This window comes from Macrotis lagotis, chromosome 4 (assembly GCF_037893015.1).
Source record: "Macrotis lagotis isolate mMagLag1 chromosome 4, bilby.v1.9.chrom.fasta, whole genome shotgun sequence".
NCBI lineage: Eukaryota > Metazoa > Chordata > Mammalia > Peramelemorphia > Peramelidae > Macrotis > Macrotis lagotis.
The window spans coordinates 91,253,634-91,267,381 of NC_133661.1; the positions used below are offsets into that span (position 1 = coordinate 91,253,634).

Sequence of the window (13,748 nt, forward strand, 5' to 3'; positions counted from 1 at the left end):
AAAGAAGATGCAAAGATCAAGCCTTTTTGAATCTCTTTGTCTTTAAGCCCTCATCTCAATCTTACCTTGTCAGTTCTGATCCCTTCTTGCTAGGAACTAAACCTCTTCTACACTCTTGAGGATTGGAAATGACATCACATCTGCTGCATTTCTAGCTATGAGAACCAGTGGAGAAATTCTTTTTTCTCTCCTAGGGACAAAGAAGTTTTGACAAGAGGATACTTCCCTATTAATAACAAGGATTTACCAACTCTAGTCAAGCTGAGTTTTGAGGCTCACTATTCTATTGTTCTGACCAAAGCAAAGCCCGGAGAGAAGCAAATTGTATTTAAAAGACAATATGCCAGGCTAACTAGAGTAAATGTTTCATGTTAGATAACAGAGTAAAGGTAGATGTTGAAATTGGAGATATATTATGGTACCAAATTGCTCAAGAATGGGTAAGAAAATGGGTTATTTTCCTGTAGGCAGAAGTGATTCTCTGAAAGTTCTTGCTCAACTAAATGACATGCCAAAGACATTGTTTTACATTATTGTGTTGATTGACTATGATAGACTTAGCTCTACTCAACAATTTAGTGATCAAAAACAGTTCTAAAAGACTTGTGATAGAAAATACCACCCATAGTTAGAAAAGAACTATGAAGCCTCAATGCAGGTCAAAGCATACTATTTTCATTTTTAAAAAAAATTGTTAGATGTTTTTATCTCATGTTTTTTATTCTTTTGTTCTGATTTTTTCATACATTACTAATAAGGGAGATATGTTTAAATAATTGTACATGTATAACCAATTTCAGATTACTCACTATTATGGGAAAGGGGGAGGGAAGGGAAAGAGGGAGAAAAATGTGGAACTCAAAATCTTAACCCCCAAAAAAGAATGTTGAAAACTATCTTTATAGGTAATTGGAAAAAAATAAAATTAAAATAAAAAATAAAGGCATTGTTTTAGGTAGCATCACTGCTCACAGTGTGCAGAATAGTTTGAAAGGAGAAATGGAGGGAAAAAGAAAGCTTTTTAGGATCCTTTATAGCAGTCCAAGTGAGAGGTGATAGGGATTCTGGAAACAGAAGGAAGAAGAAACAGGAGAAGGTTTTATCCTTGGTGACTTATTTGATATAAGTAATGTATGGAATTCAAGATGTTTCATGATTATTAACCTCAGGTATGGAGAATGGTTCTATCATTGAAATGGTCTGAAGAAAGGATTGTTTTGGGAAGGGGAGAAATAACTAAAATTTATAGAATGATTTCTAAATTTAGAAAGTTCTTAAGACAAAGATTTCCTTTGATCCTCTCTGTAAGGCAGGTGCTACAGATATTGCTATCCCCATTTTTCAAATGTGGAAATTGAGTCTTAGAGTGGTTGTGACTTGCCCATATCACATAGCTTGTGTCTGAGACAGGATTTGTAACTGTCTTCTTTACTTAATTCCAATATATAAGACAGAAGATGATACATACCACTCATCTTCTACCATCTCTGTAAGTCTTCTCTTAGGTTCAGCTTCCCTATTATCCTAGATGAGTGGTTTGAGATGCATAATGATCTTAGGACTGTGCCTTTAGCCTCTCTCCTTAGAGAAAGTATAGTCAGGTATAACGTGAATGATCCATAACTTATACTGCCTTGTTTCATTTTAATTGGTGGGAAAACACCTGATCTTATAGTATTTTCCTGTCTGTTTATTCTCTTCATTTCATTAAGACACTTCCATATTTTCCTTCATTGCCTACTACCACTTGATCCATGGCATTCTTATAGTTGTCTCTTCTACAGATTTATCAACTCAACTTCCAATTGATAACAGCAGATCTGCAGAAGGATACTGAACCTTTCATTGATAAGATACCTCACTGCCCTCATGCTAGAAGGAAATGGTATGTTAGCATATCTATGTGTTGGTTACATTGGGAGGTTGGTAGACCAAAGACTCAAAAATGTGACAAAACCAAAAAACACAAGAGGCATGTAACATGAGACTCTGTCTTTTCCTAAAGCAATAGTTCTCAAAATGTCCCCAAAACCATTTAAAGGAATTTGTGAGGCCAAAGCTAGTTTCATAATAATACTAAGTTATTTGCCTAACAAAATACTGCTCCCTTTCCCATCCATCTATCTATATGAGAACAGATTTTCCTCCTATATTTAAAAAAAAACTTATTTGTAAGAGATTCTATGAAGAATCAAGAATAAAAATCTGGTTAATTATAAAGAATTACTCCAAATATTAAAGAGATTTGCAACAGTATATAAAACAATGCTACTATTCTCATTAATTTTTGCTTCATAAAAATAGTATTTTTCATGGAAAATGTTATTTATGTTAATATGTAATTGGTTTATTATTATTTTAATTAGTTAATATATTTTAAAATTACTAGTTTAATTTCCAATATCAATAATGATACCTATAACTCTCAAAAACATAAGCTCTTTGGAGTCCTCTGTAATTTTTGTACGTGTAAAGGGTATTTATAACCAAAATCTGAGAACTGCTGTATAAAGAATTGGAAATAAGATTCAGCTTAAGAATCCATCATCAATTAGGCAAATGCTCATATAATTCAGCTTTCTAAGGTCTAAAAACCTGAATTAAAAGTTCCTCAGAGGAAAAGTGTACAGACCAACCAATGCTGGGCAGGAAAAGCTTTTTCTGAGAAAGAAATGTCAAACTTTGCTGGGCTTGCTACATGTGAGATTGTTGGTGGAAAGAACTGATTGAGGTTTGAAATCCCTTTATCTTCTAGTTTGCTGGGATGGCTAAAGGAGAGTTGCCCTTGAAACCCAGATAAGAGGGAGAAGTAAACCTATTCTGGAAATATAAGGTCATTTTCTAACTTTATCCAACCAGCAAAGAATGTTGAAATTGCAACTTGAACTTTCTTGTTGACTCCTGGGGTGAAATTGATCCTTAAAAATCCTTAAAAATAATCCAATATAAAGATCAGAGGATTTGAAGTCAAGAGATCTGAGTTCTTTTTTCTTCTTTGATTTATCCAGTCAGGTGTCCTTGGCCAAGTCAACCTGCCTAAATAAAATAAGGTTAAACAAGGTCATTAATTCCAACTGCCATTTATTAAATAACTACTGTGTTCCAGACTCTATGTGATGTACTAGGGACACTATTTATTGAAATAAAGCATCCGCTGCTCTCAAAAAAGCTTTTATTCTATTGCAGGGATAACAATGTTTACATTAGCAAGTAGAAATTGTGTACAAATTTCACAGAATTATTTCAAGAACAATAGAGCACTAAAAATGGGGAAGGGAAAGATTAGAAGTTGTCCCACATCAGATACAGCATCTTGTTCTTTGAAGCAAGTTAGAGATTCTAAGAGATCAAAGTGGGGCTGGGCATGCATTACAGACTTAGGGGGACAAGCTGTGAAAAGACTTGGAACACCAAAGATGGAATGCCGTCCATAGGGAACTACTGGTGGACCATTTTGAAAGAAATGATTAGTTCATAGAGTAAAATGAAAACATAGACTGACAAGGTAGATAGAAGTTATGTTTTAGAAATCTTTAAATATTAAATAAGGATTATGTTTTAATTTAAAGGAAACAGGGACTGAACAAAGAAAGTCAATGAGTGATGGATTAGATCTCTTTTTCAGGAATAATAATTTAGCAGGAGAATGGACAATGGAATGGAGAGAGAAGAGGTAAGTAAACAAGGAATCCTATCAGGAGGTTATTTTGATACAACACAGTGCAGACAAAGGCAGTGGATAGAGCATGGAGCCTGCATTTAGGAAGACTCATTTTTCCTGAGTTCAGTTCTAACCTCAGACACTTACTAGCTATGTCATCTTGGGCAGATCATTTAACTTTGTTTGCCTCAGTTTCCTCATCTGTAAAATGAGATGGAGAAGGAAATGGCAAACCACTCTGGTATCTTTGCCAAGAAAACCCAAATAGAATCCCAAAGAGTAAGAAATGACTGAACATAATCATCAAAGTACAGCTAAGAGGTAAAGTGAATCAGTGGTTGCTAGGTGAGTGGAAAAGAGAACTGATGTAAAAGAATGTAGAATCAATAAGGCTTAACAAAAGATTACATAGAGATTGAAAATGAAATGTGAAATGAGGAAGAGGCAAGAATCAAAGATGACTGATGTAATCAGAAGATGACTGGAAGAATGGTGCCCTACCTAACAATAGTGAAGTTTGAAGGCCCTTCCCATCTCTAACATTTTGGGATGCTGTTGTCTTCTCTCCTTTTTAATTCCTAATGCACCACCACTGCCTTCCAAGACTATCAAAGGGGGAGCTTTTTTCTAGAAGGGCCCCAACTATGGCCTATGTTACATTGTTCCATGCTATCAATTAATATGTATTAATTGAGCATGTATTGTATAGTGAAAATGGTGCTACAGTAGGTAATTAATGATTTATATGTGACCCAGTTTAGAATTCTTTATGTGCTATAATTAATATAAGTAGTTAGAGTTAATATATTGAAGTCAATGTATTCAAATCAAAGGAAGACTTCACTCAAACACAAAGGATCTAGGTTCAAGTATGAGCTGTACCATTACCTAGCTTGGATAAAACACTTGATTTCTTTGGGCCTCAATTTCAGGTTGTCAAAAATTAATTCAGCATTCTACATTCTTCTTGTCCTTTGCAAAAGCATTTTTTATTACTTGCATAAAAAAAAGGGAGAACTGACCTTGGACATTCAAACTGACTTCATAATCATCTTCTCAGACAGTCAATAAATATTTATTAAGTGCCTTCTATGTGTCAGACACCTTATTAGATGCTAGGCATACAAAGAAAAGCAAAAGATAACCCTGCCCTCAAAGAGCTCACAATCTAATGATCTCCAAACAATTTGAGTGTGGCTGATTTATAATCTTGAAAACTGGGTGGAGAAGAGAAAGGATAATTTGGAGATGGTACAGAGTTAGATGATAAATGAGTCGGTGGGAGTACAGAGTTGGGAGAGGGAAATACAAAGGAGGAAGATTAATGGTGGCATAGTTAACCTGGCAAATTAATGCAATTTATTAATGCAATCAATTAATGCAAATTATGACTAGATCATTTTAGGAATTAGTACTGCTGGTTAAGCAATTATCCTACCTAGAGAAAACATTTTTTTCCATGGGGACACATTTCCTCATAATTTCTTTAGTTTAGTAATACCTAGTCTATTCATAAGTTTGTAATGATGTCATTATCTCTTCAAAAATACATATCCATAAACATACCATGCATATACAAAATTAAACAAGCCTAAAGTTTTGATTCTACTGGATCATAGACTAAAACTAGAAGAATCCTTTGAAATCAATTTGTAAAAACTTAGTAGGTGGTAACATATGTGGACAGAGTGTTAAAATCAGGAAGATCTGAGTTCAAATTCTGTATCCTTCATTTTATGTTCTTGGACAAGTTAGTTAATCACTCAGCATCTCAGTTTCCTCATCTGTAAAATGAAAGGAGGAAAGGATTTGATGGGCCTTTCTAGTTCTAAATCTATGATTTTATTATGAACTTCATTTTATAGAGGAAAGACCAGCAAAGTTACATGATTTTCCCAATGCCAAATAAGTAATAGCAGATGATGGAACTAGAAGGCATCTTAGAAATCATTCAGTCCAATCCTTCCTCCCACTCTTACAGATGGGGAAACTGATGGCTAGTGAAAAAGATTGATTTGTCATGATCACCTAGCACGTCAGTGGTAGAACTAGTACCCGAACCCAGGTTTTCTGCATCCTGGGGAGTGTTATTTTCTCTCTTCTGTCTAGCCTCTACTTAGTGGATTTCCTTAGATTTCATAAAGTGCTGCTTCATATTCAGCAGCTATGCTTGGCATCAACATAACTATTCTTCTCCAAAGTCTGGAGATTAATTACCTCTCTAAGATTAATGCAGTTATATCTCTTTTCCCATTCAGAAGCTGTTTTCAAATGATCAACAGAATCCATTCCCATATTTTCTTTTTACTTTAGGGGAAGCTATTTGTCAGCTTCTTTGCATTCTAAAACAAATCCTTTTATGATCATGTCATTTTGTTCTGACAGCTTGAAAAGTCTAAAACTTTCATCCACCATGATGCCCTTCATCTTCCTCTCCTTAAGGTCAGAAAGTTTGATTAAGTTTGAGGTGATCACAGTAAACTTTTTTTTGGCAAGACAATGGGGTTAGGTAATTTTTTTTGGCAAGACAGATAATTATTAAGTGTCTTCTTGAGTCCAGGGCTGGTGCTCTACCCACTGTGCTACCTAGATGCCCCACTACAATGAACTATTAACAAGAAACAGCATTATCTATAGGAATCAGGTCTAACATTCTGTGTCAATTGGTCCAAAACAGAACTTATTATGCTACTCCTCTTCACCTTACCTTTCCTTCTTCTGAACTCTATTACTGATAGGTATCCTCCTCCTCCTTCCATGGAGTCATCCTTGGCTTCTCATTTTCCTTCACCTCACATTTTCAGTCCATTATCAAGCTTGTCCCTTATATCTTCTCAACATTTCTCCTCTTACTCAGCCACCAGCCTAATCCAAGTCCCCGTTTCTTCTGTTCTGCACTCTATTGGAATAGCTTTCTTTCTAATGTGTCTTCCTGCTTCAAATCTCTCCTCATTCCAATTCTTTTACTTAGCTGCTAATTATAGGCCTGAACATTTCAAGACTTCTATTCAATAAGTTCCAGTCCCTCCCTATTTCCTCTGGGATAAAATATAAAGTCCTCTATTTGGCATTTAAAGCCCTTTACAATCTGATGTCTTCCTAACTTGCTAGTCATCTTCCACTTGACTCCATGACCCAGGTTTACTAGTCTACTTTTTGAGCCCTATACATTATCCTTAACTAGTCTTTTGTTCTTGTGGCCATTGCAGGGCAGTCCCCTAAGTAACTTGCATTCTAAAGGAGTTTTCTTATTAGTTTTTTTTATATTCCAATTTAAATTTTTTTTCATGATTTAAGTTCTAATGTCAGTATTATCACCTTGGAACAAGAAACCTTTCAAATTTCCATAATGACCTGGGATCCTTCTGCTTCCCATCATAGCTGTTATCTTTGTCATATAGAGGAAAGATAGAAGATAGAAAACATTTAATCTAATCCTCTCATATTACAGGTGAAGATACTGAAGAAACTAGAGGATATAAATGATTTGCCCAGAGTAATATAGTTATGAAATGTCAGAGCTAGGGTTCAGTCTGAGGTTCCTTGATTCCAAAATCAGCACTTTTTCTATTGAACTACGCTGTCTCTGATACATGTAGACATTTGTCCTTTCACTGGACTCTTTTCCAAGGTAGAAAGTAGAAGTGAGTTGGATTATGCTTTTGTGAGGATTCTGAAGATAAAAAAATGATTCACATTATAATAAATTTGAAGATTTTCCCATATACCTATCTTTGATATAGTAGGCAGCAAAGGAGGCATGGACTAAAAACAAGGAAGAGAGAAGGGGAAATTAAGTCATTCTGGGGATCTGAGAGAATTTGTTCCACTAAAGAGGAAAGCATGTTAGGAAACCAAGACCTTGTACTTAGTCAGAGAATCTGGGAAGAATTCATTTGGCAGAGTTTCAGCTCAATACCTTTTGAAGTAATGATTCTATAAATCATTCTCTGAATGAGAAATTCAGAGAAAAAACTTATTGTGGATCATAAAGATGCAGTAAACAAAATGATATGTCTAACTTAGGGACAGATGGATTGATTAATCTTGGAGCATTCAACTCAACCCAACTGAAGCAAAGAACCAACTTCCCCATGGCCCTTTTCCAGTCTTCTCTAAGAAATCAACAATAATGTTGTGTTTTGCTAAGTCTTCTTATCAGCTTTGTGGGTTTTATGCTCATCATTTTCCAAAATTTTCAAGTGTCATTGGTGCTCTGTTCCACTTAGAGTGCCAAATTTGTTTGGCCATTAGAAATCTCAAGCAAATTTTATGTATAAATAAACAATAGCTATAATCTTACTATAGACCACTTTCCTCAGAATAAGACTGTGAGGTACACAATGTAAATATTAATATCACCATTACAGGATGCTTATCTACAAAATATTGAGCCATGTACTTCCGATGACCTGTTGCAAGGCTCAAACTAGGGACAGTTGAATAGATTGTTGCCATAGGAATAACAGCAAAAAGTATAGAAGCAAGGGCTCACTGGTCAAGTTTATACTCGTGTCCACTGATGTCTATCTCTTAACTCTTCTCTCTGTTTGTGTCTGTCTCTCTTTCATTACTTTACTTAGACTTGGGGCTATCCTTGTGTGGCAATGCCCACCTTTTTTTCCTGAATTGATTACCCTAATGTAAACTTGTATTAGGAATGTATCCTAGAGCACTCCTCTCAAGATGAAAGGTGAAAGGGGGGGTGGGTTCTGAGGGAGAGCAGCTGGTGCAATCCAGATAAATGATACCAAAATGGAACATTGGACACTTATCTCATCACTCCCTGCATGTTTGTGTTAGCGCAGCATGAGCCAGTAAACTCAACTGAAACATCTTGGAATATCCCCCTAATCCTCATAATAATAATACAAGGAGAAAAACTTATGTCTCCCAGCTTCTGTTGTATCTTTGTTAGGACTTCATTCTTTGTTTCTGACCAAACACTCATCACCATGAATTATGTGTCCATTGCCAAAGTCATACATATTCTACCAGCTCTCCTTCTTGATCATCCTCAATAATCTGTAGCAAATAATGTCCCCAGTTTGCTCCCTATATCAGCTCATCTCACAATAGGAGAAATGGCAAGAATCACATATTTAGGTTCTTCCAGAATCTTTTGATTTAAACCCCTCATTTTGGAAAAAGCAGACCTAGAGGGTTAAATGACTTATCTAAAGTCACACAACTTATATATTTTAGAAACAGGATTTGAACCCAAGTCCTTTGATTACTAATTTATCATTTTTTTACCATATCACTGTAAGAGAATCCCCACTTTGGAGAGACTGTGCCTGAAAGATCCTTTTAACAACTTCTCCATTTCTTGACAAAAGTTCAGTATTACACTGATATTTGCATATTGCCATCCTCTGATTTCCTAGTTTTCAGATCTTGGGTTCAGGCATTTACTCACCTGGGATCACGATCCTTGGAATACTTCAGTTCTGATTTCCTGCCCTGACCAATGACTGTTGGCTACCTTATTCCTCACACTGATTCATAGACCTCTCAAAGACTCAAAGAAAGGCTTCAAATGAAAATCTATCTACAAAGCTGCAATTACTCTACTGTAGGGCAGTAGTGGGGTGTATCCCTTTTATCTTCAAATAGTTTTGCCACTAAATTCTTAGGCTTTTAAACATTTAATCTCAGCAAACATGGGGTGGGGATGTATATTATGTTCATATTTGAGTGCACATGCCCTTCTAGGGTGCAAACTGAGAAATAAATCTTTTAATATCTTTACTTAAAAGGATAATCTCTGTAACCAGGGAGGGAGAAATGACCCAGAGAGCAGAAGCTCATTATTCTATGATCAGTGTCTCAACTGTAATGAAGTTAAAAAGGTGAACATGCCTTAGCTGAAATTTCTTTCAATTCCAACCACATAAGAGCCAATCAAGCCTTCAATGCTCAAGAATTGTTGCCCACAGAGTTTCAAACATTCATTATTTGTTCATGCTGGTCAATTACTCCAGACAGACATTCCAACAACTTGCTTCCCAGCAAGAATTCTGAGGATTGGACTCTGCCAACTTCCACTTGACTCTGCAGAGTAGAACATGTCATGCTTATATATTACAGAGCAACAATGATTCTTACCCAGTGCCTATCTTTTGATACTGCAGTTATGCAGTTACTTGTAAAATATGTTCAGAGGCATTCCTATTTTGCAAAATGCCCAGAGATCAAATGGCAGACCCTGGTTTTTCTAGCATGTTTTGCAAATAAAACACGTAAGTGTGTTAACACTCTTTATTCTGCTCTCATTTTTTACCAGACAGGAGAATAACATAATAGGGATTTGGGAACACAGGTTTGAAAACTTGTGATATTTTGAAGAGAAATCGTATCTAGACCTGTAACTCTTTTCTCCCAAAAGTTGTTTCTAGGGAGTTTATGTTGGGTCTGTATGATCACAAGTATTATGAATCACATCAAGGCTTTATTACTTTGTTCCTGGTTTTTCAATTGAGCCACATACTATTTGACATTTTCCCCTTTTTTCTTCCTTCCCTCCCTCCCTCCCTTCCTCTCTTCCTTCCTTCCTCCCTTCCTCCCTCCTTCCTTCCCTCCCTCCTTTCCTTCCTTCCTTTCTTCCTTCCTTCCTTCCTTCCTTCCTTCCTTCCTTCCTTCCTTCCTTCCTTCCTTTCTTTCTTTCTTCCTTCCTTCCCTCCCTCCCTCCTTGCCCCCTTTCTTTCTTCCTTCCTCTCTTCCTCCTCTTCTCTTCCTTCCTTCTTCCTTCCTTTTCTTCCTTCCTTCCTTTCCTCCCTCTCTTCCCCTCTCTTTCTTTTAGTTAAGTGACTTCTCCAGGTCACACAATTAGGAAGAGACTGAACTCAGGTCCTCTTGACTTCAGGATCATCCTATTCCCTATTTCTTAGTTTACTATTTCTTAGTTTAAAACTATTTAATTTAAAAAATAATAATTAAGGCTTAAAAATAATAGAAAGAAGAGAAGTGCAATTCCAAGTAAGGAAATCAATTCAAATCCCATCTCTGCTGCTTACTATCTGTATAACTAGAAGAGAGTTCATATCTTCTCTAAAATTAAAAGGATTAGATAAATTGGCCTCTGAGGTCTCTTGTTGCTATAAATATTTTATCCTATGTTAGGGATTTTTTTAAAAGAATTGAATTTAAGAAATTTCTTTTAAACTCTTATGATTGTAAAAAGTGCTAAGCTTGATCAATTTGTAATATTGTGCCTAAACTACTACTAACATATCAAATACTCTCCTCATAACAATTTTAAAATTGTTTTCTGGTTCAAAAATACCTAGTTGTTTTCTAATCTCAAGCTCAATGAATTGGCCTAAATTAGGCTTCAAAAAAATCTTCACTTGATCTGACCATTCCTGTGATCTACTTGTCCTTTGTTTCTTCTCTTTTTTATGGATAAACTGCTTGAGAAAGACACTTACCATCAGTGACTTTCCTTCCTTTTCTATTATTCTCTTCTATGTCCTTGGCAATCTGGCTTCAGACCTCATCACTTGATTGACATTGCTCTCTCCCATAGCTACCAATCATCTGGTAGTTGACTCTTCTAAGGTTTCAGACTTCTTTAACTCTTTGTAGCCTTTGCCATAGTTGGTCATTCTCTTTTATTGGATACGTTTCCCTATCTAGGCTTTTGTGATACTACTCTCTCTTCTGGTACTCTGGCTACCTAGCTAACCATTCCTTCTCCATCTTCTTTACTGGATCTTCTCCAGGTCATACCCACTAACTGAGTGTTCTGTAAAACTCTGTCCAGGTTCTCTTCTCTCATTCATCTAGGTGATCTGTCTTGCTCAATCTAATAGTCCCCCCACAGGTTCAATTATTATCTATATACTGATAATTTTCAGTATATTTATCCAGTCTTAACCTGGAAGAAGTCCTTCCATCTTGAATCACCAACTGTCTCTTGGATAACTGAAATATCTCAAATACACCATATCCAAAATTCCCTCCTACCTTCCAAATCTACAGTTTTTCTGAACTTCCTAATTATGACCTAAGGGACCATCCTCTTTCTATCAGTTTCATTCCAGATTCCTAACTCACATTCACCCACACACACCCAATTTGTTGCCAAGTCTTTTAATTTCACAACATCTTTTGCAAATATTCCTTTCTTTCACTCGTACCACGTCTGGAGAGAGGGTAGAAGTCAAGATAATGAGCAGATTTAGGAATTCTAGTCAGTTGAAAGATCAGTTGAAAGAACAAGAAATGTTAATTCTAAAAAAAGAAAAGACTTAGGAAGGGGGGATTTGATAAGCATATTTGAAGGGTTATTTTTAAGAAAAAGGAGATTAGTTTATGACTGGTCCTTGGAAATTGAGGGCCAATTGGTCATTAGGGAAAAATAAAAAAAAAACCTTAATAATCAGAGCTGTCCAAAAAATGAAATAGAATGTCTTGGGAAATGCACTTGACTCTCTACTAAAGGTACTCACACTGAAGCTGGCTGGTCATTTGTTATTTAGGGCATTCATTGCCAGGTATGGATTGTAATAGGTGGCCTTGAGAGTTTTTTCTAACTCAGATACTGAACGTTTGTAACTGAGGTAGAGACCATGTTTGCTTCCCCCCCACCCCTTTTATATGTCTCTAAGTCCTGAGTATGTCTCTAAGTATCATACCTTCCCCCTTTGTATGTCTCTAAGAATCATACCCATGGAAGTTCCTGACTAAATGTTTCCAATCCTTTAGTTTAAAAGAAAGAAGACTTAATGTCAACCATAACTGTAGAGTTCAGATATCTGAAAGTTTGTCAAAAAAACTAGGTAGTGTAGCATAATGATTAGAATCAAACTTGGTACTAGTAAAATCTGACTTCACATCCTTATTCTGAAACACACTAACTCTGTGACCTTGAGCAAATCTCTTGATTTCTCTATGTATTGATGGTTTTTAAAATTCTAAGGTGCAGAATTCTTTATATGCATTTTTAGAGAAATTTCCTCCTTAAGAGCTACCTACACCTCCCCTACAAAATCAATGATAAAGATCGATTTTATTCTTCTTGGCCCATTGATTCCAGAGACTAGAAGAAGGACCAATGAGTAGAAAGTTTCAAGCTTCAACTTAATTTAGGAAAAAAATTCTAAGAGATCTGTAAAAATAGAAAATACCCTGTCTGAAGAATTAGTGAGTTTCCATTGCTTACTATAGATTTTTAAGTGAAGGCTAGGTAACCAATTGTCAAGGGATGTTGTGAGAAGTTGATTTCCCTTCAGATAATGGGATCTCCTAAGTGACCACTGAGAGGTTCCTTCCAACTCTTGGACACACTTTCATTCTATAGTTTGCTTGTATAATATATTCATCATTTAGCAATGCACAGATTGCTTCAACCTCAACCTATAAATATATTATTCATTCACTCCACAAGCATTTATTAAACACTACATTGTCTTTGTGCAATTGAACATGATTCATAGAGATGTTCATAGAATATTAATCACCAAAAAAAATTTAAGAGCATAGTACTATGCCAGTCAGGATTCCAAGTCCTGGGGAAACAAAAACTGCAAGACAGTCTCTTCCCTCAAGGAGTTCATAATCAAATGGAAGAGACAACATGCAAGCAAATTAGTTATACACTAGATAAATAGGGAAAAGTTAACAAAAGGAAGGTACTATGATTAAGAGGGACTAGAGGGAAGCTTCCTTTAAAAGATGGGATTTTAGTTGGAATATAAAGGAAGTCAGGGAAGTCAGTAGTCAGAGCAGAAGAGGGAGAGCATTTCAGACATGGGGTGGGGAGGGGTGTTGACGAGAAAAAATACCTGGAGCTGTGAGATGGCATGTCTTGTTTATGGAACAGTCAAGAGGTCAGTGTCATTGGGTAGAAGAATCTAATGCGCTTTTGGGATCATCTTATCCAAACATACTATTTCACAAAGGGAAAAACTGAGGCATAGAGAGGTGAGGTAATTTATAATTTTAAAGATATAGAACTGAAAGTTCCATATCCCAGGGGCTAACTAGTCCAACCCCATCCTTTAGCAGATGAATAAACTGAGAGTCAGTGAGATTGAGACTTTAATAGTGAGTAATAGTGAGATTTGAATTCAGTATTTCAGTC

The 13,748-nt window shown here is 36.0% G+C and overlaps 1 long non-coding RNA gene across 1 annotated transcript in view; it reads left to right on the plus strand.

Moving 5' to 3' along the window:
• LOC141519948 (uncharacterized) overlaps positions 1–13,748 on the plus strand; it is a 45,779-nt gene that overhangs the window by 14,401 nt on the left and 17,630 nt on the right. Inside the window, exon 2 of the long non-coding RNA XR_012477481.1 lies at positions 1,785–1,885. This is a non-coding gene — a long non-coding RNA (uncharacterized LOC141519948). The remainder of the gene's footprint in view (positions 1–1,784; positions 1,886–13,748) is intronic.